Consider the following 21,262-nt stretch of genomic DNA (forward strand, 5'->3'; position numbering starts at 1 on the left):
TAATCCATCTGTGAGGGTGGCAACTGAAAGAGAATTTTAGAGCTGACAGGATAGGCGAGGAAAGGCATAGGAGATTTCCACACCCAGTAAGGAAGCCTTTCCCGAAGTGGAAGAAAGAAAGGAGCAAACAGAGACACCGGTAGCCCGCCCGGATCAGAGTCTGCCCCCGAGAGAAAGTACCCTGACCAGGTTCACCCGTGGGTGGGTCGCGAGCTAGCGGCATTCAGAAGAGCGAGGCCCGCAGTCTGTGCAGAAGACACCTGCACTCGGGTGTGTGTGGCGGCACAATTCACAAGCAGCTCCAGATGTTAATCCAAGGAGAAGCCAGGGAGTTCCCAACGCCCCAGGTGTCCTCAGCCCACGACTGGCTGCTGTGGGAATGCGAAGCCCGGCTCCTTGTCTCAGAGCGGGGCAACCAGGAGGTGTGATGTCCACCCCGGCGTTCCCAGGAGGATCAGACTGAAGCTGGGACTTGGCCTGAAAGTGTCCCCTCGCATGGCCACCCCCTTCCCCTTCCTGCTCCTCTACTCCTGGTGCCCCTCCATCCAGGGGCCAGACCTTAAAGAGTCACCCGCAAGAGAATCCTGGTCCCAAAGGAGCCTTCTGGGGGACCCCTGCTGAGAGAGGTTGTGGGCATGGCCCGCTGGGGCTCTGCCCGACCCAGGGCTGAGAGATGCAACCTCCCAGCTCTGGGTCCCTGCAGGAAGTGTTGGCAAGCACAGGGCCAGTCCTCCAAAGGCCCAGGTGCAGGGAGCCCAGGCCAAGCAGCCTGTGGAAGAAGCCACATGCTGTGCCACCCCGGGGAACACGACTGCAGGCCACGGCCCTTCCCACCTCCTCCTCCTCCTCCTCCTCCTCCTCCTCCTCCTCCTCCCACCCCGCCCCCGCCCCCGCCCCCACATGGCACAGGGCCCAGAGACACCTCAGACACTTGCTACCCAAAGTGCAAAGGGCATCAGTTGCTCCTCCAAACCCCCCCCCCTGCCCAGCAGACCGCGTTGTCCAGCCAGCCCCCGGGCCTCCCTGGGGTGCCCAGCACAAAAGTGCAGACACCCACCGGACCCTCAATCTCAGTTTTCGGATGTTTTTGCCACTCTAAGGACCCGCAGGCCAGCTGGGCCTTCTGGCAGGACAGAGAGCCCCGGAATCCGACGTGGAGAGCTGGGTGTACGTCCCCATGAGGAGGCGGTCCCCACCTCCCCGGCTCTCCCCTTGCGGGGAGCGGCAGCCGCGGGGCCTCAGAGAAGACACCAGGCTGGGCCCCCACGGCACAGCGGGAGCACGTCCCCCGCAGGCCACTTAGCGACGGCGGCCAGCCGGCGGACGGTTGGGTTGCGCGAGACGCTGCGGCCGCCCTGCTACCGGGTTCCTGGGAGGGCGTCCTGGAACCAGCGTCCACACCAAGCCCTTGGAAGGCCCAGGCGACGGAGGAGCCCCGTCAGGCAGGGGCCGAGGACGGTGACGGCCCGGGCGGGGAGGAGCGTGTCAGGCAGGGGCAGAGGACGGTGACAGGTGATAGGCCGGGCGGGAAGGAGTCAGTCAGGCAGGGGCCGTGGAGGAGACTGGCTGGGTAAGGGTTAGGGTTAGTGTCAGGGCACAAGTCACAATCGCAAAGACCTGGAAGCCACCCGAGTGCCCATCGACCCACGAGTGGGTAAGTAAAATGTGGCCCGTGGACACCACGGAGTGCTATTCGGCTATGAGGAGCAGCGGTGAGGGGGCACCTCTCGTGGTTCTCCTGGCCAGAGCTGGAACCCGTTCCAGTAAGCCAGGTATCCCAAGAATGGACACACGAGCACCACGTGAGCGCGCTCACCAGCAAATGGGTACGAACCGATGGACACCTAAGTGGACACAGAGGAATCACCTTCTTCGGGTGGGTGTCGGGCGGGTGGGGGGAGGGGATGGGCATACACATCCATTAGGAATGCGGTGGGTACGCACCGACTGGGGGATGGGCGCACTTGAAGCTCTGACCCGAGGGGGGAGGCTGGGAGAGGGCAACGCACCCGACCTTTACATTGGTGCCCCCACAATATGCTGGAACAACATGAGACGTAAATGAATAAGAACATGGGGGGGGAGGGGGGCACGGGCAACACATGTCACCTTAACACTTGGACTCCCATCATCTGCTTGAAAAGAGAGAGAAAAGAAAATGCAATAATAGAGATAAGAGACACTTTTTAAAAATAATGAATCCGGCCGGGCGCTGTGGCTCACGCCTGTAATCCTAGCTCTTGGGAGGCCGAGGCGGGCGGATTGCTCAAGGTCAGGAGTTCAAAACCAGCCTGAGCAAGAGCGAGACCCCGTCTCTACTATAAATAGAAAGAAATTAATTGGCCAACTGATATATATATAAAAAATTAGCGGGGCATGGTGGCGCATGCCTGCAGTCCCAGCTACCCGGGAGGCTGAGGCAGAAGGATCACTCGAGCCCAGGCGTTTGAAGTTGCTGTGAGCTAGGCTGACGCCACGGCACTCACTCTAGCCTGGGCAACAAACCGAGACTCTGTCTCAAAAAAAAAAAAAAAAAAAAAATGAATCCGAAGAGAAAAGTAAAAGGAGGCCTGTGGAGCAGGTCTGGGTGTGACTCCGGATCCCCGAACATCAGGTGCCACCACCAAAGATTCCTACGTGTAGCCCATAGAACCCCAAAAGCAACGGGAGGAGTTCTGGTCACATACTCCCTCAAAATGACATCCTGGCCTTCTTCTGGAACTCCCTCCCCTCTCAGACTCTCGAGGTTTCCTCCAGCGTGTCGGCTCCCACAGAGCAGACCTTTGGTCTGAGACCTGACTGTCCAGAAGCCAGGCATGCTGCCGCGTGGCGGCGGTGTCACGGCTCGGGACAAGAGGAGGCCCCACGGTGCGGGCTGGGGCGCCAGGCACCGCGGCGGGCGCCGAGGGTGGGGGTCACCCCCACCCCGGGCCGCCCCCGCACTCCCAGAAACGCGACAGAACCAGAGGCAAAAAAAAAAAAGAAGAAGCCTACGGCACCCGGTATTCCCGGGCGGTCTCCCATCCAAGTTCTAACCAGGCCCGACCCTGCTTAGCTTCCGAGACCAGACGGGATCGGGCGCGTTCGGGGTGGTGTGGCCGTGGACGGCGGAGGGCGCCCCTGCCCCGCTCAAGAAGCCGAGCCTCTCTGCGCTTCCCCGCCGCCTCCTCCCGCCCCAGGCCCCGCGCCGGGTCGGGCCTGTTGAGTTCGCCGGCCGGGTCCCGCGGGCTCCGAGGGACGGGGGTGACAGGCGGGGCGGGCAGGGAGCGGCGGGCCGGGGTTGGGGGCTGTCTCTGTATACACACACACTCACACTCACACTCACTCACTCACTCACACTCACACTCACACAAGATGCGCCTCCACGGCTGGACCCGCCAAGGTGGAGACCTTCAAGCCCCCCTCCTCTCCTCGCCTGGCCTCCTTCACCTCCCCGCCCCCCACCCCCAGCGCGCCGGGGCCGCTGACTGCGCACGGGCGGGAGGGGCGGGGCGCTCGCCCTTTGACCCCAGCCAGGGGCGGCCCTCCCCCACAACCCCTTTCAGCTGCGCCCCCCACCCTGTGGCCTGGCGGCCGCCTATTCCCCCGGGCCAGGGCTGGGGCACAGCGCACGGGGGAGGGGAGCCAGTGTATGGGGCGTCTCTCTCTCTCTCTCTCTCTCGGGATGTGTCCCATGGGTGGGGTGGGGTGGCGTGGTTTGTGGGGCGCTGAAGAAATCAGTCCCCTCCATCTCCTCCCTCTGGAAAACACCCAAGCCCTTGGAGAACTGCCCGCACCGCTACCGTGGGGGCCGGGACCCTCCTCTGTGTCCTCCTGTGGCCCAGTCCAAGGGGCCTGGGCCTGGCCGGGGCTGCATTGGACCCCGACCACCCTGGCGTGTGGACTCGCTTAAAAATCGGCGATTAGATATTGGATTCCAGCGTCATTGAGGTCATTTCACTAATGAGTGCACCGCAAAGAGTTTCCTAATCCATCTGTGAGGGTGGCAACTGAAAGAGAATTTTAGAGCTGACAGGATAGGCGAGGAAAGGCATAGGAGATTTCCACACCCAGTAAGGAAGCCTTTCCCGAAGTGGAAGAAAGAAAGGAGCAAACAGAGACACCGGTAGCCCGCCCGGATCAGAGTCTGCCCCCGAGAGAAAGTACCCTGACCAGGTTCACCCGTGGGTGGGTCGCGAGCTAGCGGCGTTCAGAAGAGCGAGGCCCGCAGTCTGTGCAGAAGACACCTGCACTCGGGTGTGTGTGGCGGCACAATTCACAAGCAGCTCCAGATGTTAATCCAAGGAGAAGCCAGGGAGTTCCCAACGCCCCAGGTGTCCTCAGCCCACGACTGGCTGCTGTGGGAATGCGAAGCCCGGCTCCTTGTCTCAGAGCGGGGCAACCAGGAGGTGTGATGTCCACCCCGGCGTTCCCAGGAGGATCAGACTGAAGCTGGGACTTGGCCTGAAAGTGTCCCCTCGCATGGCCACCCCCTTCCCCTTCCTGCTCCTCTACTCCTGGTGCCCCTCCATCCAGGGGCCAGACCTTAAAGAGTCACCCGCAAGAGAATCCTGGTCCCAAAGGAGCCTTCTGGGGGACCCCTGCTGAGAGAGGTTGTGGGCATGGCCCGCTGGGGCTCTGCCCGACCCAGGGCTGAGAGATGCAACCTCCCAGCTCTGGGTCCCTGCAGGAAGTGTTGGCAAGCACAGGGCCAGTCCTCCAAAGGCCCAGGTGCAGGGAGCCCAGGCCAAGCAGCCTGTGGAAGAAGCCACATGCTGTGCCACCCCGGGGAACACGACTGCAGGCCAAGGCCCTTCCCACCTCCTCCTCCTCCTCCTCCTCCTCCTCCTCCTCCTCCCACCCCGCCCCCGCCCCCGCCCCCACATGGCACAGGGCCCAGAGACACCTCAGACACTTGCTACCCAAAGTGCAAAGGGCATCAGTTGCTCCTCCAACCCCCCCCCCTGCCCAGCAGACCGCGTTGTCCAGCCAGCCCCCGGGCCTCCCTGGGGTGCCCAGCACAAAAGTGCAGACACCCACCGGACCCTCAATCTCAGTTTTCGGATGTTTTTGCCACTCTAAGGACCCGCAGGCCAGCTGGGCCTTCTGGCAGGACAGAGAGCCCCGGAATCCGACGTGGAGAGCTGGGTGTACGTCCCCATGAGGAGGCGGTCCCCACCTCCCCGGCTCTCCCCTTGCGGGGAGCGGCAGCCGCGGGGCCTCAGAGAAGACACCAGGCTGGGCCCCCACGGCACAGCGGGAGCACGTCCCCCGCAGGCCACTTAGCGACGGCGGCCAGCCGGCGGACGGTTGGGTTGCGCGAGACGCTGCGGCCGCCCTGCTACCGGGTTCCTGGGAGGGCGTCCTGGAACCAGCGTCCACACCAAGCCCTTGGAAGGCCCAGGCGACGGAGGAGCCCCGTCAGGCAGGGGCCGAGGACGGTGACGGCCCGGGCGGGGAGGAGCGTGTCAGGCAGGGGCAGAGGACGGTGACAGGTGATAGGCCGGGCGGGAAGGAGTCAGTCAGGCAGGGGCCGTGGAGGAGACTGGCTGGGTAAGGGTTAGGGTTAGTGTCAGGGCACAAGTCACAATCGCAAAGACCTGGAAGCCACCCGAGTGCCCATCGACCCACGAGTGGGTAAGTAAAATGTGGCCCGTGGACACCACGGAGTGCTATTCGGCTATGAGGAGCAGCGGTGAGGGGGCACCTCTCGTGGTTCTCCTGGCCAGAGCTGGAACCCGTTCCAGTAAGCCAGGTATCCCAAGAATGGACACACGAGCACCACGTGAGCGCGCTCACCAGCAAATGGGTACGAACCGATGGACACCTAAGTGGACACAGAGGAATCACCTTCTTCGGGTGGGTGTCGGGCGGGTGGGGGGAGGGGATGGGCATACACATCCATTAGGAATGCGGTGGGTACGCACCGACTGGGGGATGGGCGCACTTGAAGCTCTGACCCGAGGGGGGAGGCTGGGAGAGGGCAACGCACCCGACCTTTACATTGGTGCCCCCACAATATGCTGGAACAACATGAGACGTAAATGAATAAGAACATGGGGGGGGAGGGGGGCACGGGCAACACATGTCACCTTAACACTTGGACTCCCATCATCTGCTTGAAAAGAGAGAGAAAAGAAAATGCAATAATAGAGATAAGAGACACTTTTTAAAAATAATGAATCCGGCCGGGCGCTGTGGCTCACGCCTGTAATCCTAGCTCTTGGGAGGCCGAGGCGGGCGGATTGCTCAAGGTCAGGAGTTCAAAACCAGCCTGAGCAAGAGCGAGACCCCGTCTCTACTATAAATAGAAAGAAATTAATTGGCCAACTGATATATATATAAAAAATTAGCGGGGCATGGTGGCGCATGCCTGCAGTCCCAGCTACCCGGGAGGCTGAGGCAGAAGGATCACTCGAGCCCAGGCGTTTGAAGTTGCTGTGAGCTAGGCTGACGCCACGGCACTCACTCTAGCCTGGGCAACAAACCGAGACTCTGTCTCAAAAAAAAAAAAAAAAAAAAATGAATCCGAAGAGAAAAGTAAAAGGAGGCCTGTGGAGCAGGTCTGGGTGTGACTCCGGATCCCCGAACATCAGGTGCCACCACCAAAGATTCCTACGTGTAGCCCATAGAACCCCAAAAGCAACGGGAGGAGTTCTGGTCACATACTCCCTCAAAATGACATCCTGGCCTTCTTCTGGAACTCCCTCCCCTCTCAGACTCTCGATGTTTCCTCCAGCGTGTCGGCTCCCACAGAGCAGACCTTTGGTCTGAGACCTGACTGTCCAGAAGCCAGGCATGCTGCCGCGTGGCGGCGGTGTCACGGCTCGGGACAAGAGGAGGCCCCACGGTGCGGGCTGGGGCGCCAGGCACCGCGGCGGGCGCCGAGGGTGGGGGTCACCCCCACCCCGGGCCGCCCCCGCACTCCCAGAAACGCGACAGAACCAGAGGCAAAAAAAAAAAAGAAGAAGCCTACGGCACCCGGTATTCCCGGGCGGTCTCCCATCCAAGTTCTAACCAGGCCCGACCCTGCTTAGCTTCCGAGACCAGACGGGATCGGGCGCGTTCGGGGTGGTGTGGCCGTGGACGGCGGAGGGCGCCCCTGCCCCGCTCAAGAAGCCGAGCCTCTCTGCGCTTCCCCGCCGCCTCCTCCCGCCCCAGGCCCCGCGCCGGGTCGGGCCTGTTGAGTTCGCCGGCCGGGTCCCGCGGGCTCCGAGGGACGGGGGTGACAGGCGGGGCGGGCAGGGAGCGGCGGGCCGGGGTTGGGGGCTGTCTCTGTATACACACACACTCACACTCACACTCACTCACTCACTCACACTCACACTCACACAAGATGCGCCTCCACGGCTGGACCCGCCAAGGTGGAGACCTTCAAGCCCCCCTCCTCTCCTCGCCTGGCCTCCTTCACCTCCCCGCCCCCCACCCCCAGCGCGCCGGGGCCGCTGACTGCGCACGGGCGGGAGGGGCGGGGCGCTCGCCCTTTGACCCCAGCCAGGGGCGGCCCTCCCCCACAACCCCTTTCAGCTGCGCCCCCCACCCTGTGGCCTGGCGGCCGCCTATTCCCCCGGGCCAGGGCTGGGGCACAGCGCACGGGGGAGGGGAGCCAGTGTATGGGGCGTCTCTCTCTCTCTCTCTCTCGGGATGTGTCCCATGGGTGGGGTGGGGTGGCGTGGTTTGTGGGGCGCTGAAGAAATCAGTCCCCTCCATCTCCTCCCTCTGGAAAACACCCAAGCCCTTGGAGAACTGCCCGCACCGCTACCGTGGGGGCCGGGACCCTCCTCTGTGTCCTCCTGTGGCCCAGTCCAAGGGGCCTGGGCCTGGCCGGGGCTGCATTGGACCCCGACCACCCTGGCGTGTGGACTCGCTTAAAAATCGGCGATTAGATATTGGATTCCAGCGTCATTGAGGTCATTTCACTAATGAGTGCACCGCAAAGAGTTTCCTAATCCATCTGTGAGGGTGGCAACTGAAAGAGAATTTTAGAGCTGACAGGATAGGCGAGGAAAGGCATAGGAGATTTCCACACCCAGTAAGGAAGCCTTTCCCGAAGTGGAAGAAAGAAAGGAGCAAACAGAGACACCGGTAGCCCGCCCGGATCAGAGTCTGCCCCCGAGAGAAAGTACCCTGACCAGGTTCACCCGTGGGTGGGTCGCGAGCTAGCGGCGTTCAGAAGAGCGAGGCCCGCAGTCTGTGCAGAAGACACCTGCACTCGGGTGTGTGTGGCGGCACAATTCACAAGCAGCTCCAGATGTTAATCCAAGGAGAAGCCAGGGAGTTCCCAACGCCCCAGGTGTCCTCAGCCCACGACTGGCTGCTGTGGGAATGCGAAGCCCGGCTCCTTGTCTCAGAGCGGGGCAACCAGGAGGTGTGATGTCCACCCCGGCGTTCCCAGGAGGATCAGACTGAAGCTGGGACTTGGCCTGAAAGTGTCCCCTCGCATGGCCACCCCCTTCCCCTTCCTGCTCCTCTACTCCTGGTGCCCCTCCATCCAGGGGCCAGACCTTAAAGAGTCACCCGCAAGAGAATCCTGGTCCCAAAGGAGCCTTCTGGGGGACCCCTGCTGAGAGAGGTTGTGGGCATGGCCCGCTGGGGCTCTGCCCGACCCAGGGCTGAGAGATGCAACCTCCCAGCTCTGGGTCCCTGCAGGAAGTGTTGGCAAGCACAGGGCCAGTCCTCCAAAGGCCCAGGTGCAGGGAGCCCAGGCCAAGCAGCCTGTGGAAGAAGCCACATGCTGTGCCACCCCGGGGAACACGACTGCAGGCCACGGCCCTTCCCACCTCCTCCTCCTCCTCCTCCTCCTCCTGTCCTCCTCCCACCCCGCCCCCGCCCCCGCCCCCACATGGCACAGGGCCCAGAGACACCTCAGACACTTGCTACCCAAAGTGCAAAGGGCATCAGTTGCTCCTCCAAACCCCCCCCCCTGCCCAGCAGACCGCGTTGTCCAGCCAGCCCCCGGGCCTCCCTGGGGTGCCCAGCACAAAAGTGCAGACACCCACCGGACCCTCAATCTCAGTTTTCGGATGTTTTTGCCACTCTAAGGACCCGCAGGCCAGCTGGGCCTTCTGGCAGGACAGAGAGCCCCGGAATCCGACGTGGAGAGCTGGGTGTACGTCCCCATGAGGAGGCGGTCCCCACCTCCCCGGCTCTCCCCTTGCGGGGAGCGGCAGCCGCGGGGCCTCAGAGAAGACACCAGGCTGGGCCCCCACGGCACAGCGGGAGCACGTCCCCCGCAGGCCACTTAGCGACGGCGGCCAGCCGGCGGACGGTTGGGTTGCGCGAGACGCTGCGGCCGCCCTGCTACCGGGTTCCTGGGAGGGCGTCCTGGAACCAGCGTCCACACCAAGCCCTTGGAAGGCCCAGGCGACGGAGGAGCCCCGTCAGGCAGGGGCCGAGGACGGTGACGGCCCGGGCGGGGAGGAGCGTGTCAGGCAGGGGCAGAGGACGGTGACAGGTGATAGGCCGGGCGGGAAGGAGTCAGTCAGGCAGGGGCCGTGGAGGAGACTGGCTGGGTAAGGGTTAGGGTTAGTGTCAGGGCACAAGTCACAATCGCAAAGACCTGGAAGCCACCCGAGTGCCCATCGACCCACGAGTGGGTAAGTAAAATGTGGCCCGTGGACACCACGGAGTGCTATTCGGCTATGAGGAGCAGCGGTGAGGGGGCACCTCTCGTGGTTCTCCTGGCCAGAGCTGGAACCCGTTCCAGTAAGCCAGGTATCCCAAGAATGGACACACGAGCACCACGTGAGCGCGCTCACCAGCAAATGGGTACGAACCGATGGACACCTAAGTGGACACAGAGGAATCACCTTCTTCGGGTGGGTGTCGGGCGGGTGGGGGGAGGGGATGGGCATACACATCCATTAGGAATGCGGTGGGTACGCACCGACTGGGGGATGGGCGCACTTGAAGCTCTGACCCGAGGGGGGAGGCTGGGAGAGGGCAACGCACCCGACCTTTACATTGGTGCCCCCACAATATGCTGGAACAACATGAGACGTAAATGAATAAGAACATGGGGGGGGAGGGGGGCACGGGCAACACATGTCACCTTAACACTTGGACTCCCATCATCTGCTTGAAAAGAGAGAGAAAAGAAAATGCAATAAATAGAGATAAGAGACACTTTTTAAAAAATAATGAATCCGGCCGGGCGCTGTGGCTCACGCCTGTAATCCTAGCTCTTGGGAGGCCGAGGCGGGCGGATTGCTCAAGGTCAGGAGTTCCAAAACCAGCCTGAGCAAGAGCGAGACCCCGTCTCTACTATAAATAGAAAGAAATTAATTGGCCAACTGATATATATATAAAAATATAGCGGGGCATGGTGGCGCATGCCTGCAGTCCCAGCTACCCGGGAGGCTGAGGCAGAAGGATCACTCGAGCCCAGGCGTTTGAAGTTGCTGTGAGCTAGGCTGACGCCACGGCACTCACTCTAGCCTGGGCAACAAACCGAGACTCTGTCCTCAAAAAAAAAAAAAAAAAAAAAAATGAATCCGAAGAGAAAAGTAAAAGGAGGCCTGTGGAGCAGGTCTGGGTGTGACTCCGGATCCCCGAACATCAGGTGCCACCACCAAAGATTCCTACGTGTAGCCCATAGAACCCCAAAAGCAACGGGAGGAGTTCTGGTCACATACTCCCTCAAAATGACATCCTGGCCTTCTTCTGGAACTCCCTCCCCTCTCAGACTCTCGAGGTTTCCTCCAGCGTGTCGGCTCCCACAGAGCAGACCTTTGGTCTGAGACCTGACTGTCCAGAAGCCAGGCATGCTGCCGCGTGGCGGCGGTGTCACGGCTCGGGACAAGAGGAGGCCCCACGGTGCGGGCTGGGGCGCCAGGCACCGCGGCGGGCGCCGAGGGTGGGGGTCACCCCCACCCCGGGCCGCCCCCGCACTCCCAGAAACGCGACAGAACCAGAGGCAAAAAAAAAAAAGAAGAAGCCTACGGCACCCGGTATTCCCGGGCGGTCTCCCATCCAAGTTCTAACCAGGCCCGACCCTGCTTAGCTTCCGAGACCAGACGGGATCGGGCGCGTTCGGGGTGGTGTGGCCGTGGACGGCGGAGGGCGCCCCTGCCCCGCTCAAGAAGCCGAGCCTCTCTGCGCTTCCCCGCCGCCTCCCCCGCCCCAGGCCCCGCGCCGGGTCGGGCCTGTTGAGTTCGCCGGCCGGGTCCCGCGGGCTCCGAGGGACGGGGGTGACAGGCGGGGCGGGCAGGGAGCGGCGGGCCGGGGTTGGGGGCTGTCTCTGTATACACACACACTCACACCTCACACTCACTCACTCACACTCACACTCACACAAGATGCGCCTCCACGGCTGGACCCGCCAAGGTGGAGACCTTCAAGCCCCCCTCCTCTCCTCGCCTGGCCTCCTTCACCTCCCCGCCCCCCACCCCCAGCGCGCCGGGGCCGCTGACTGCGCACGGGCGGGAGGGGCGGGGCGCTCGCCCTTTGACCCCAGCCAGGGGCGGCCCTCCCCCACAACCCCTTTCAGCTGCGCCCCCCACCCTGTGGCCTGGCGGCCGCCTATTCCCCGGGCCAGGGCTGGGGCACAGCGCACGGGGGAGGGGAGCCAGTGTATGGGGCGTCTCTCTCTCTCTCTCTCGGGATGTGTCCCATGGGTGGGGTGGGGTGGCGTGGTTTGTGGGGCGCTGAAGAAATCAGTCCCCTCCATCTCCTCCCTCTGGAAAACACCCAAGCCCTTGGAGAACTGCCCGCACCGCTACCGTGGGGGCCGGGACCCTCCTCTGTGTCCTCCTGTGGCCCAGTCCAAGGGGCCTGGGCCTGGCCGGGGCTGCATTGGACCCCGACCACCCTGGCGTGTGGACTCGCTTAAAAATCGGCGATTAGATATTGGATTCCAGCGTCATTGAGGTCATTTCACTAATGAGTGCACCGCAAAGAGTTTCCTAATCCATCTGTGAGGGTGGCAACTGAAAGAGAATTTTAGAGCTGACAGGATAGGCGAGGAAAGGCATAGGAGATTTCCACACCCAGTAAGGAAGCCTTTCCCGAAGTGGAAGAAAGAAAGGAGCAAACAGAGACACCGGTAGCCCGCCCGGATCAGAGTCTGCCCCCGAGAGAAAGTACCCTGACCAGGTTCACCCGTGGGTGGGTCGCGAGCTAGCGGCATTCAGAAGAGCGAGGCCCGCAGTCTGTGCAGAAGACACCTGCACTCGGGTGTGTGTGGCGGCACAATTCACAAGCAGCTCCAGATGTTAATCCAAGGAGAAGCCAGGGAGTTCCCAACGCCCCAGGTGTCCTCAGCCCACGACTGGCTGCTGTGGGAATGCGAAGCCCGGCTCCTTGTCTCAGAGCGGGGCAACCAGGAGGTGTGATGTCCACCCCGGCGTTCCCAGGAGGATCAGACTGAAGCTGGGACTTGGCCTGAAAGTGGCCCCTCGCATGGCCACCCCCTTCCCCTTCCTGCTCCTCTACTCCTGGTGCCCCTCCATCCAGGGGCCAGACCTTAAAGAGTCACCCGCAAGAGAATCCTGGTCCCAAAGGAGCCTTCTGGGGGACCCCTGCTGAGAGAGGTTGTGGGCATGGCCCGCTGGGGCTCTGCCCGACCCAGGGCTGAGAGATGCAACCTCCCAGCTCTGGGTCCCTGCAGGAAGTGTTGGCAAGCACAGGGCCAGTCCTCCAAAGGCCCAGGTGCAGGGAGCCCAGGCCAAGCAGCCTGTGGAAGAAGCCACATGCTGTGCCACCCCGGGGAACACGACTGCAGGCCACGGCCCTTCCCACCTCCTCCTCCTCCTCCTCCTCCTCCTCCCACCCCGCCCCCGCCCCCGCCCCCACATGGCACAGGGCCCAGAGACACCTCAGACACTTGCTACCCAAAGTGCAAAGGGCATCAGTTGCTCCTCCAAACCCCCCCCCCTGCCCAGCAGACCGCGTTGTCCAGCCAGCCCCCGGGCCTCCCTGGGGTGCCCAGCACAAAAGTGCAGACACCCACCGGACCCTCAATCTCAGTTTTCGGATGTTTTTGCCACTCTAAGGACCCGCAGGCCAGCTGGGCCTTCTGGCAGGACAGAGAGCCCCGGAATCCGACGTGGAGAGCTGGGTGTACGTCCCCATGAGGAGGCGGTCCCCACCTCCCCGGCTCTCCCCTTGCGGGGAGCGGCAGCCGCGGGGCCTCAGAGAAGACACCAGGCTGGGCCCCCACGGCACAGCGGGAGCACGTCCCCCGCAGGCCACTTAGCGACGGCGGCCAGCCGGCGGACGGTTGGGTTGCGCGAGACGCTGCGGCCGCCCTGCTACCGGGTTCCTGGGAGGGCGTCCTGGAACCAGCGTCCACACCAAGCCCTTGGAAGGCCCAGGCGACGGAGGAGCCCCGTCAGGCAGGGGCCGAGGACGGTGACGGCCCGGGCGGGGAGGAGCGTGTCAGGCAGGGGCAGAGGACGGTGACAGGTGATAGGCCGGGCGGGAAGGAGTCAGTCAGGCAGGGGCCGTGGAGGAGACTGGCTGGGTAAGGGTTAGGGTTAGTGTCAGGGCACAAGTCACAATCGCAAAGACCTGGAAGCCACCCGAGTGCCCATCGACCCACGAGTGGGTAAGTAAAATGTGGCCCGTGGACACCACGGAGTGCTATTCGGCTATGAGGAGCAGCGGTGAGGGGGCACCTCTCGTGGTTCTCCTGGCCAGAGCTGGAACCCGTTCCAGTAAGCCAGGTATCCCAAGAATGGACACACGAGCACCACGTGAGCGCGCTCACCAGCAAATGGGTACGAACCGATGGACACCTAAGTGGACACAGAGGAATCACCTTCTTCGGGTGGGTGTCGGGCGGGTGGGGGGAGGGGATGGGCATACACATCCATTAGGAATGCGGTGGGTACGCACCGACTGGGGGATGGGCGCACTTGAAGCTCTGACCCGAGGGGGGAGGCTGGGAGAGGGCAACGCACCCGACCTTTACATTGGTGCCCCCACAATATGCTGGAACAACATGAGACGTAAATGAATAAGAACATGGGGGGGGAGGGGGGCACGGGCAACACATGTCACCTTAACACTTGGACTCCCATCATCTGCTTGAAAAGAGAGAGAAAAGAAAATGCAATAATAGAGATAAGAGACACTTTTTAAAAATAATGAATCCGGCCGGGCGCTGTGGCTCACGCCTGTAATCCTAGCTCTTGGGAGGCCGAGGCGGGCGGATTGCTCAAGGTCAGGAGTTCAAAACCAGCCTGAGCAAGAGCGAGACCCCGTCTCTACTATAAATAGAAAGAAATTAATTGGCCAACTGATATATATATAAAAAATTAGCGGGGCATGGTGGCGCATGCCTGCAGTCCCAGCTACCCGGGAGGCTGAGGCAGAAGGATCACTCGAGCCCAGGCGTTTGAAGTTGCTGTGAGCTAGGCTGACGCCACGGCACTCACTCTAGCCTGGGCAACAAACCGAGACTCTGTCTCAAAAAAAAAAAAAAAAAAAAATGAATCCGAAGAGAAAAGTAAAAGGAGGCCTGTGGAGCAGGTCTGGGTGTGACTCCGGATCCCCGAACATCAGGTGCCACCACCAAAGATTCCTACGTGTAGCCCATAGAACCCCAAAAGCAACGGGAGGAGTTCTGGTCACATACTCCCTCAAAATGACATCCTGGCCTTCTTCTGGAACTCCCTCCCCTCTCAGACTCTCGAGGTTTCCTCCAGCGTGTCGGCTCCCACAGAGCAGACCTTTGGTCTGAGACCTGACTGTCCAGAAGCCAGGCATGCTGCCGCGTGGCGGCGGTGTCACGGCTCGGGACAAGAGGAGGCCCCACGGTGCGGGCTGGGGCGCCAGGCACCGCGGCGGGCGCCGAGGGTGGGGGTCACCCCCACCCCGGGCCGCCCCCGCACTCCCAGAAACGCGACAGAACCAGAGGCAAAAAAAAAAAAGAAGAAGCCTACGGCACCCGGTATTCCCGGGCGGTCTCCCATCCAAGTTCTAACCAGGCCCGACCCTGCTTAGCTTCCGAGACCAGACGGGATCGGGCGCGTTCGGGGTGGTGTGGCCGTGGACGGCGGAGGGCGCCCCTGCCCCGCTCAAGAAGCCGAGCCTCTCTGCGCTTCCCCGCCGCCTCCTCCCGCCCCAGGCCCCGCGCCGGGTCGGGCCTGTTGAGTTCGCCGGCCGGGTCCCGCGGGCTCCGAGGGACGGGGGTGACAGGCGGGGCGGGCAGGGAGCGGCGGGCCGGGGTTGGGGGCTGTCTCTGTATACACACACACTCACACTCACACTCACTCACTCACTCACACTCACACTCACACAAGATGCGCCTCCACGGCTGGACCCGCCAAGGTGGAGACCTTCAAGCCCCCCTCCTCTCCTCGCCTGGCCTCCTTCACCTCCCCGCCCCCCACCCCCAGCGCGCAGGGGCCGCTGACTGCGCACGGGCGGGAGGGGCGGGGCGCTCGCCCTTTGACCCCAGCCAGGGGCGGCCCTCCCCCACAACCCCTTTCAGCTGCGCCCCCCACCCTGTGGCCTGGCGGCCGCCTATTCCCCCGGGCCAGGGCTGGGGCACAGCGCACGGGGGAGGGGAGCCAGTGTATGGGGCGTCTCTCTCTCTCTCTCGGGATGTGTCCCATGGGTGGGGTGGGGTGGCGTGGTTTGTGGGGCGCTGAAGAAATCAGTCCCCTCCATCTCCTCCCTCTGGAAAACACCCAAGCCCTTGGAGAACTGCCCGCACCGCTACCGTGGGGGCCGGGACCCTCCTCTGTGTCCTCCTGTGGCCCAGTCCAAGGGGCCTGGGCCTGGCCGGGGCTGCATTGGACCCCGACCACCCTGGCGTGTGGACTCGCTTAAAAATCGGCGATTAGATATTGGATTCCAGCGTCATTGAGGTCATTTCACTAATGAGTGCACCGCAAAGAGTTTCCTAATCCATCTGTGAGGGTGGCAACTGAAAGAGAATTTTAGAGCTGACAGGATAGGCGAGGAAAGGCATAGGAGATTTCCACACCCAGTAAGGAAGCCTTTCCCGAAGTGGAAGAAAGAAAGGAGCAAACAGAGACACCGGTAGCCCGCCCGGATCAGAGTCTGCCCCCGAGAGAAAGTACCCTGACCAGGTTCACCCGTGGGTGGGTCGCGAGCTAGCGGCGTTCAGAAGAGCGAGGCCCGCAGTCTGTGCAGAAGACACCTGCACTCGGGTGTGTGTGGCGGCACAATTCACAAGCAGCTCCAGATGTTAATCCAAGGAGAAGCCAGGGAGTTCCCAACGCCCCAGGTGTCCTCAGCCCACGACTGGCTGCTGTGGGAATGCGAAGCCCGGCTCCTTGTCTCAGAGCGGGGCAACCAGGAGGTGTGATGTCCACCCCGGCATTCCCAGGAGGATCAGACTGAAGCTGGGACTTGGCCTGAAAGTGTCCCCTCGCATGGCCACCCCCTTCCCCTTCCTGCTCCTCTACTCCTGGTGCCCCTCCATCCAGGGGCCAGACCTTAAAGAGTCACCCGCAAGAGAATCCTGGTCCCAAAGGAGCCTTCTGGGGGACCCCTGCTGAGAGAGGTTGTGGGCATGGCCCGCTGGGGCTCTGCCCGACCCAGGGCTGAGAGATGCAACCTCCCAGCTCTGGGTCCCTGCAGGAAGTGTTGGCAAGCACAGGGCCAGTCCTCCAAAGGCCCAGGTGCAGGGAGCCCAGGCCAAGCAGCCTGTGGAAGAAGCCACATGCTGTGCCACCCCGGGGAACACGACTGCAGGCCACGGCCCTTCCCACCTCCTCCTCCTCCTCCTCCTCCTCCTCCTCCCACCCCGCCCCCGCCCCCGCCCCCACATGGCACAGGGCCCAGAGACACCTCAGACACTTGCTACCCAAAGTGCAAAGGGCATCAGTTGCTCCTCCAAACCCCCCCCCCTGCCCAGCAGACCGCGTTGTCCAGCCAGCCCCCGGGCCTCCCTGGGGTGCCCAGCACAAAAGTGCAGACACCCACCGGACCCTCAATCTCAGTTTTCGGATGTTTTTGCCACTCTAAGGACCCGCAGGCCAGCTGGGCCTTCTGGCAGGACAGAGAGCCCCGGAATCCGACGTGGAGAGCTGGGTGTACGTCCCCATGAGGAGGCGGTCCCCACCTCCCCGGCTCTCCCCTTGCGGGGAGCGGCAGCCGCGGGGCCTCAGAGAAGACACCAGGCTGGGCCCCCACGGCACAGCGGGAGCACGTCCCCCGCAGGCCACTTAGCGACGGCGGCCAGCCGGCGGACGGTTGGGTTGCGCGAGACGCTGCGGCCGCCCTGCTACCGGGTTCCTGGGAGGGCGTCCTGGAACCAGCGTCCACACCAAGCCCTTGGAAGGCCCAGGCGACGGAGGAGCCCCGTCAGGCAGGGGCCGAGGACGGTGACGGCCCGGGCGGGGAGGAGCGTGTCAGGCAGGGGCAGAGGACGGTGACAGGTGATAGGCCGGGCGGGAAGGAGTCAGTCAGGCAGGGGCCGTGGAGGAGACTGGCTGGGTAAGGGTTAGGGTTAGTGTCAGGGCACAAGTCACAATCGCAAAGACCTGGAAGCCACCCGAGTGCCCATCGACCCACGAGTGGGTAAGTAAAATGTGGCCCGTGGACACCACGGAGTGCTATTCGGCTATGAGGAGCAGCGGTGAGGGGGCACCTCTCGTGGTTCTCCTGGCCAGAGCTGGAACCCGTTCCAGTAAGCCAGGTATCCCAAGAATGGACACACGAGCACCACGTGAGCGCGCTCACCAGCAAATGGGTACGAACCGATGGACACCTAAGTGGACACAGAGGAATCACCTTCTTCGGGTGGGTGTCGGGCGGGTGGGGGGAGGGGATGGGCATACACATCCATTAGGAATGCGGTGGGTACGCACCGACTGGGGGATGGGCGCACTTGAAGCTCTGACCCGAGGGGGGAGGCTGGGAGAGGGCAACGCACCCGACCTTTACATTGGTGCCCCCACAATATGCTGGAACAACATGAGACGTAAATGAATAAGAACATGGGGGGGGAGGGGGGCACGGGCAACACATGTCACCTTAACACTTGGACTCCCATCATCTGCTTGAAAAGAGAGAGAAAAGAAAATGCAATAATAGAGATAAGAGACACTTTTTAAAAATAATGAATCCGGCCGGGCGCTGTGGCTCACGCCTGTAATCCTAGCTCTTGGGAGGCCGAGGCGGGCGGATTGCTCAAGGTCAGGAGTTCAAAACCAGCCTGAGCAAGAGCGAGACCCCGTCTCTACTATAAATAGAAAGAAATTAATTGGCCAACTGATATATATATAAAAAATTAGCGGGGCATGGTGGCGCATGCCTGCAGTCCCAGCTACCCGGGAGGCTGAGGCAGAAGGATCACTCGAGCCCAGGCGTTTGAAGTTGCTGTGAGCTAGGCTGACGCCACGGCACTCACTCTAGCCTGGGCAACAAACCGAGACTCTGTCTCAAAAAAAAAAAAAAAAAAAAAATGAATCCGAAGAGAAAAGTAAAAGGAGGCCTGTGGAGCAGGTCTGGGTGTGACTCCGGATCCCCGAACATCAGGTGCCACCACCAAAGATTCCTACGTGTAGCCCATAGAACCCCAAAAGCAACGGGAGGAGTTCTGGTCACATACTCCCTCAAAATGACATCCTGGCCTTCTTCTGGAACTCCCTCCCCTCTCAGACTCTCGAGGTTTCCTCCAGCGTGTCGGCTCCCACAGAGCAGACCTTTGGTCTGAGACCTGACTGTCCAGAAGCCAGGCATGCTGCCGCGTGGCGGCGGTGTCACGGCTCGGGACAAGAGGAGGCCCCACGGTGCGGGCTGGGGCGCCAGGCACCGCGGCGGGCGCCGAGGGTGGGGGTCACCCCCACCCCGGGCCGCCCCCGCACTCCCAGAAACGCGACAGAACCAGAGGCAAAAAAAAAAAAGAAGAAGCCTACGGCACCCGGTATTCCCGGGCGGTCTCCCATCCAAGTTCTAACCAGGCCCGACCCTGCTTAGCTTCCGAGACCAGACGGGATCGGGCGCGTTCGGGGTGGTGTGGCCGTGGACGGCGGAGGGCGCCCCTGCCCCGCTCAAGAAGCCGAGCCTCTCTGCGCTTCCCCGCGGCCTCCTCCCGCCCCAGGCCCCGCGCCGGGTCGGGCCTGTTGAGTTCGCCGGCCGGGTCCCGCGGGCTCCGAGGGACGGGGGTGACAGGCGGGGCGGGCAGGGAGCGGCGGGCCGGGGTTGGGGGCTGTCTCTGTATACACACACACTCACACTCACACTCACTCACTCACTCACACTCACACTCACACAAGATGCGCCTCCACGGCTGGACCCGCCAAGGTGGAGACCTTCAAGCCCCCCTCCTCTCCTCGCCTGGCCTCCTTCACCTCCCCGCCCCCCACCCCCAGCGCGCCGGGGCCGCTGACTGCGCACGGGCGGGAGGGGCGGGGCGCTCGCCCTTTGACCCCAGCCAGGGGCGGCCCTCCCCCACAACCCCTTTCAGCTGCGCCCCCCACCCTGTGGCCTGGCGGCCGCCTATTCCCCCGGGCCAGGGCTGGGGCACAGCGCACGGGGGAGGGGAGCCAGTGTATGGGGCGTCTCTCTCTCTCTCTCTCGGGATGTGTCCCATGGGTGGGGTGGGGTGGCGTGGTTTGTGGGGCGCTGAAGAAATCAGTCCCCTCCATCTCCTCCCTCTGGAAAACACCCAAGCCCTTGGAGAACTGCCCGCACCGCTACCGTGGGGGCCGGGACCCTCCTCTGTGTCCTCCTGTGGCCCAGTCCAAGGGGCCTGGGCCTGGCCGGGGCTGCATTGGACCCCGACCACCCTGGCGTGTGGACTCGCTTAAAAATCGGCGATTAGATATTGGATTCCAGCGTCATTGAGGTCATTTCACTAATGAGTGCACCGCAAAGAGTTTCCTAATCCATCTGTGAGGGTGGCAACTGAAAGAGAATTTTAGAGCTGACAGGATAGGCGAGGAAAGGCATAGGAGATTTCCACACCCAGTAAGGAAGCCTTTCCCGAAGTGGAAGAAAGAAAGGAGCAAACAGAGACACCGGTAGCCCGCCCGGATCAGAGTCTGCCCCCGAGAGAAAGTACCCTGACCAGGTTCACCCGTGGGTGGGTCGCGAGCTAGCGGCATTCAGAAGAGCGAGGCCCGCAGTCTGTGCAGAAGACACCTGCACTCGGGTGTGTGTGGCGGCACAATTCACAAGCAGCTCCAGATGTTAATCCAAGGAGAAGCCAGGGAGTTCCCAACGCCCCAGGTGTCCTCAGCCCACGACTGGCTGCTGTGGGAATGCGAAGCCCGGCTCCTTGTCTCAGAGCGGGGCAACCAGGAGGTGTGATGTCCACCCCGGCGTTCCCAGGAGGATCAGACTGAAGCTGGGACTTGGCCTGAAAGTGGCCCCTCGCATGGCCACCCCCTTCCCCTTCCTGCTCCTCTACTCCTGGTGCCCCTCCATCCAGGGGCCAGACCTTAAAGAGTCACCCGCAAGAGAATCCTGGTCCCAAAGGAGCCTTCTGGGGGACCCCTGCTGAGAGAGGTTGTGGGCATGGCCCGCTGGGGCTCTGCCCGACCCAGGGCTGAGAGATGCAACCTCCCAGCTCTGGGTCCCTGCAGGAAGTGTTGGCAAGCACAGGGCCAGTCCTCCAAAGGCCCAGGTGCAGGGAGCCCAGGCCAAGCAGCCTGTGGAAGAAGCCACATGCTGTGCCACCCCGGGGAACACGACTGCAGGCCACGGCCCTTCCCACCTCCTCCTCCTCCTCCTCCTCCTCCTCCCACCCCGCCCCCGCCCCCGCCCCCACATGGCACAGGGCCCAGAGACACCTCAGACACTTGCTACCCAAAGTGCAAAGGGCATCAGTTGCTCCTCCAAACCCCCCCCCCTGCCCAGCAGACCGCGTTGTCCAGCCAGCCCCCGGGCCTCCCTGGGGTGCCCAGCACAAAAGTGCAGACACCCACCGGACCCTCAATCTCAGTTTTCGGATGTTTTTGCCACTCTAAGGACCCGCAGGCCAGCTGGGCCTTCTGGCAGGACAGAGAGCCCCGGAATCCGACGTGGAGAGCTGGGTGTACGTCCCCATGAGGAGGCGGTCCCCACCTCCCCGGCTCTCCCCTTGCGGGGAGCGGCAGCCGCGGGGCCTCAGAGAAGACACCAGGCTGGGCCCCCACGGCACAGCGGGAGCACGTCCCCCGCAGGCCACTTAGCGACGGCGGCCAGCCGGCGGACGGTTGGGTTGCGCGAGACGCTGCGGCCGCCCTGCTACCGGGTTCCTGGGAGGGCGTCCTGGAACCAGCGTCCACACCAAGCCCTTGGAAGGCCCAGGCGACGGAGGAGCCCCGTCAGGCAGGGGCCGAGGACGGTGACGGCCCGGGCGGGGAGGAGCGTGTCAGGC

At 62.8% G+C, this 21,262-nt stretch overlaps 5 pseudogenes; all 5 read right to left on the reverse strand.

The window, feature by feature from the left end:
- Positions 1–2,987: 2,987 nt before the first annotated feature.
- LOC142869517 (uncharacterized) lies at positions 2,988–3,106 on the reverse strand (annotated as a pseudogene).
- A 3,842-nt stretch (positions 3,107–6,948) lies between these two features.
- LOC142869524 (uncharacterized) lies at positions 6,949–7,067 on the reverse strand (annotated as a pseudogene).
- A 3,846-nt stretch (positions 7,068–10,913) lies between these two features.
- Positions 10,914–11,032, reverse strand: LOC142869525 (uncharacterized; annotated as a pseudogene).
- Positions 11,033–14,857: 3,825 nt separating this feature from the next.
- LOC142869526 (uncharacterized) lies at positions 14,858–14,976 on the reverse strand (annotated as a pseudogene).
- A 3,832-nt stretch (positions 14,977–18,808) lies between these two features.
- LOC142869527 (uncharacterized) lies at positions 18,809–18,927 on the reverse strand (annotated as a pseudogene).
- Positions 18,928–21,262: the final 2,335 nt, after the last annotated feature.

The sequence above is a fragment of the Microcebus murinus genome, unplaced genomic scaffold (genome assembly GCF_040939455.1).
Source record: "Microcebus murinus isolate Inina unplaced genomic scaffold, M.murinus_Inina_mat1.0 scaf083_hap2_Mmur4.0, whole genome shotgun sequence".
Lineage (NCBI taxonomy): Eukaryota > Metazoa > Chordata > Mammalia > Primates > Cheirogaleidae > Microcebus > Microcebus murinus.